The 5000-nt window shown below is 35.7% G+C and overlaps 2 protein-coding genes across 3 annotated transcripts in view; one reads left to right on the forward strand and one right to left on the reverse strand.

The window, feature by feature from the left end:
• LOC122252240 (uncharacterized) overlaps positions 1-329 on the forward strand; it is a 152579-nt gene extending 152250 nt beyond the window's left edge. For both annotated transcript variants that reach the window (XM_086542792.1, XM_043014592.2), the window contains exon 6: positions 1-329. This exon is cut by the window's left edge and continues 758 nt beyond it. The gene's annotated coding sequence lies outside the window, so the exon portion shown is untranslated.
• A 3286-nt stretch (positions 330-3615) lies between these two features.
• Positions 3616-5000, reverse strand: part of LOC122252241 (uncharacterized) — a 24675-nt gene continuing 23290 nt past the window's right edge. Inside the window, exon 6 of the mRNA XM_086542174.1 lies at positions 3616-5000. This exon is cut by the window's right edge and continues 1476 nt beyond it. The gene's annotated coding sequence lies outside the window, so the exon portion shown is untranslated.

The raw sequence follows: 5000 nt of genomic DNA on the forward strand, positions 1-5000 counted from the left end.
TGTATCTTGACCAGAGAACTGATTAAAACACAATAGATTAATTTCTTGCTTGTCTATACATGTACATTATATTCCTGGTAGAAATACCTATCTACTTCCCAAGAGTAGATAGGATGTATGCTATATATATATAAAAAAAATATCTAGCTTTCTATTTAGGCTCTTGTTTAAGATGAGATGCTTGCAATACGCTAATTAATTAACGAAATAGGAAGGAAATACGATAATTGAATGCGGTACGATACCCCCCCCCCCCTTTGGCACCGGTGTTTGTACGTGGTCTTTCCCTATTCGCTTATATTTTTATAAAGAATATAACTTAAGCAATGGATAGTCTTTCTTTTTTCCCCCATCTTGTCGTTTCTGTACATATAGATACATAGATAGATAGATAGATAGACGTGTGCATGGAAGTATGTATGTATGTATGTATGTATGTGCGAGCGTGCGTATGTGTATGCATGTTTCTAAATTATGCGCGTATATGTGTGTATGCAAATTTTGATATCATGTACGTGTGTGCGTCTATCCGTATTGCTATATCATGTGTGTGTGTGTCTGCATATCTATATCATATACGTGCGTGTGTGTATCCACATTTCTATATTAGGTAGGTGTGTCTATGCACATTTTATCTTCCGTACGTATGTGTGAGTGTACGTGTGTGTATGCCCAACTCTATGTACGTGCGTGTGTATATCCACATCTCCATATCATGCGCGCGTGTGTGTATGTACATTTCTATTTTATGTAGGTGTGTAGAAATATGCATGTACATTTATATGCACATTTCTATATCATGTGCATTTCTATATCATGTATCTATATCTATATTTTTCATTTTCTGATGACGGAGTAATCCGAAACGCGCCAATTACATATACGTTGTAAATACGATTCAATCTCATTTATACCATTTTTATGTATGTATATATGCACATATCTATATTATGTATGTGCGTATACATATCCACATTTCTATATCATGTGCTATCTGATTTACTTGTGTTGATATATCCACAATTCTATATTATGTGCAGATGCGCATGTAGGCACTATGGCACAACACACGGCATAAGCACAGACACGCCTAGGTCTGGCACGGAGCCAAAGCTGTTGAAGCAAAGCTCAGCTGAATGAGGTGAATGGTGGCCTGGCCTCATTAACGGAACAATAATCATAATGATAATTCCTTTTAATCTCTCTCTCTCTTTCCTATTTATCTATCTCTATCTATCTATCTATCTATCTGTCTGTTTATTCATCTATCTATCAATGGTGGCCTGGCCTCATTAACGAAACAATAATCATAAGGATAATTCCTTTCTCTCTCTCTCTCTCTCTCTCTCTCTCTCTCTCTCTCTCTCTCTCTCTCTCTCTCCTATCTATCTATATCTACCTATCTATCTATCTACCTGTCTATTTATTCATCTATCTACCTATCTATCCATCCATCTTTCTCCCTACACGCGGGCGGCCACACACACAAATGCTACGATGCAACGATTTTCTGAATGAACCGGAGCAGAGATGCGTCACTCTCTGCTGACGTCATTCAAGGGGTAGAACGCATTAGTAAGCAAAAAAAGAAAGAAAAAAAGATAAGAAGAGGGAACACGAGGGTGAGAGAAAGAGAGAGAGAGAGGGCGAGAGAGAGAGAGAGGAGTAAGAGATAGATAGATAGATAGGGAGAGAGAGAGAGAGAGAGAGAGAGAGAGAGAGAGAGAGAGAGAGAGAGAGAGAGAGAGAGAGAGAGAGAGAGAGAGAGAGAGAGAGAGAGAGAGAGAGAGAGAGAGAGAGAGAGAGAGAGAGAGAGAGAGAGAGAGAGAGAGAGGAGAAAGATAGACAGACAGACAGATAGATAGATAGATAGATAGATAGAGATAGATAGATAGATAGATAGATAGATAGATAGATAGAGAGAGAGAGAGAGAGAGAGAGAGAGAGAGAGAGAGAGAGAGAGAGAGAGAGAGAGAGAGAGAGAGAGAAAGAGATAGATAGAAGATAGATATATAGATATATAGATAGATATATACATAGATAAACAGATAGACAGATAGAAAGAGATAGAAAATCAGAGCACAAAGCCAAGCGATGCCTTCCATTCTGAGAACCATCGAGATGAAATAGAAGGAGGAGGTTGCACGTCAGACAGTCGGCACACAAAGGCCATCCTTCTCTTGCAGGCCCTGGGTCTCGTCGTGTAGAGATGCGATGTCCTTTTGAGCATTCACGAACATACGGGATACTCACCCGCGCGCGCGCTCTCTCTCACTCTCTGGCTCTCTCTCTCTCTCTCTGGCTCTGGCTCTGTCTCTCTCTCTCTGGCTCTGGCTCTGTCTCTCTCTCTCTCTCCATCTTTCTTTTTCTCTCTCTTTCTCTCTTTCTCTCTCTCTCTCTCTCTCTCTCTCTCTCTCTCTCTCTCTCTATCTATTTATCTATTTATCTGTCTATCTATCTATCTATCTATCTATCTATCAATCTATCTATCAATCTATCTATCTATCTATCTGTCTATCTGTCTATCTATCTATCAATCTATCAATATATTTATCTATCCATCTATCTATCTATCTATATATTTATCTATCTATCTATCTATCTCTCTATCTACGTATGGATGTTATAGTGAAAAATAAATAAGAATGTTGATATGAATAAAAAGAAAGAGAAAAAGCAGGAGACACTTTCTTCTTACGGTAAAAAATAAAAAAATAAAAAAAAATATAATCGAGAAATTAGGGAGTTACGTATCAGGAATAAAGAAGGAATAAAGAAAAATGAATATTATGTGTAAAATATGTTTTATCTTTACGTTTTTTTTCATGTTGATTGCTATAGATGTTGCACTATGCAATTCAGTAAAGTTTTGTAATATGGGAAAATTATGTAGAAGGATTCAATTCAGATGATGGAAACGTAGTATTTACTTTATATTTTCATTTATTTTGATGAGTTTTCTCACTCTGTTTTTTTTACTTTCTTTCATTTATATATAAATGTTAGATTTAACAAAACACAATATCTGAAGATGAGATCGTTCTGATAACATTTATAATTATACATCATTTATATATATATATATATATATATATATATATATATATATATATATATATATATATATATATATATATATATATATATATATATATATATATATATATATATATATGTATGTATGTGTGTGTGTGTGTGTGTGTGTGTGTGTGTGTGTGTGTGTGTGTGTGCGTGTGTGTGTGCATGTGTATGTATGTGTGCGTGTGTGTGAGTGTGTATGTATAACATATTCATAACATATTCTCTTCACACACATAGTATATGTAAATACTATATACTTTTATGTGTGCTCTGTATGATAAATTATCACAACACCATTAACGTATTTGTTATCATTTCTTAAATATCACTGTTAAAACTGTTAATATGGATGATTACGGTGTTCCAAACATCAGATACACATTGCAACTGCTTGAAAATTGCTTTCTTTCAGTATGTGTAAATGTAAAATATTAAAATCAGATTATACATTACCATACAAAAGTTGGCTGGATCAGCATACCAGTAGACGTACAGTATATAAAACAGGAAACAATCTTTGAAATAAAATCACAGTAAATAGGAAGACATTTATTGAGAAATATGTCTTTGTATATAAACATTTTCATTTTCTTATCATGAACCACGTATGTGACAACAGACGGGCAAGTATTCCCCTCAACAGAAACAAACGTACAGATGAGAGAGAAAGCTGAGTTACATTGTTGTTGTTTTCGTTCGTATCTACATGCTAATACAAGTGTCACAGCATGTGTTTCTAGATAGAGTAGTCATTAGAGAGAAGAGAGTGGCGTAAACATTTCAAGGCACAATTTACTATTCACAATTTTTTTTTTTCCCATTTTTACGCGTAATGTGGTAAACGTTTATGCTCATACACGACATGTATACCTCAATGGAACTAATATGTTATGTACAGACATCTATAATCGTGTTCTTACTTAATCAAATCTTTGGTCGAAAGCATAGACGTAATACAGAATCATTCAGTCAATTGGGAGATTTCAAGGGAATTCATCGGATATGTACGAAAAGGTTCAAATATCTATCAAAACTGGTATATGCATTCGCAAGATGGAACCGTTCAGTATCCTTAAAGAAAAAAAGGGGTGACTCATACGACTCAAAATTGACAGTACAAATGGCATTTCTTCCAAATAGAATCTTTAGACTCACAAAGCGGAAATGCAGGGGAAATTATATCACTACAAAGATACTTAACATAAAACAGCATTACATTATGGTAGAAAAAATTCAACACAGACAACATTGTAGATTAGAATAATAATGGATTCACAGAACCTTACTTATTGGTTTTATGGCTCCTATCAGCTTCAAACTTCGTGAAGTTGATAGGATATGAAGATGACATCTACCCCTATCCATCTATAAGATACAGATAACAAACAGCTGTCTAACTGTAGCCTCGTAGATCGATAACAGAAATGTTTTTTCTTCACTCATAATTGGCGCAAAATGGCACTCTGTTTTCACAAACTCTTCTACTACTGTGTTATCTATAACCAAATTCATGAATAGTACATAGCATTGTCTACACCCAAGTGAGAGTATGGAGAGTTGTAATGCCAAGCTTCATCTTTTGTTCTGAATAACAACAGTGGCTTAGGGAAAAGACCAGGACAAGGGAAAACCACATATGGGCAATGCCATTTTTTCAATTTTCCTGTGTGTCAGGAAGGAAAAGTGACACCACCCCCCCGTAGCCTCCTCTTGCACTGCCCCCTCCCCCCCTCGTAGAAAGCTGATAACTTCTCACAACATTGGGATAACGAGGCAACAGTATCACAGAGAGAGTTCCGTGCCAGCTATGTTTCCCAAATGCGCAGAAAATACCACAAGTTGGTGAAGATACAGAAGTACAATGTTAGTTCGGATATATTTACAAAGATTTTTTTGTCGATTTGTTTTTTTCATTCACT

The sequence above is a fragment of the Penaeus japonicus genome, unplaced genomic scaffold (assembly GCF_977035675.1).
Source record: "Penaeus japonicus unplaced genomic scaffold, GWHDUDI00000001_assembly GWHDUDI00000012, whole genome shotgun sequence".
NCBI classification, from domain to species: Eukaryota; Metazoa; Arthropoda; class Malacostraca; order Decapoda; family Penaeidae; genus Penaeus; species Penaeus japonicus.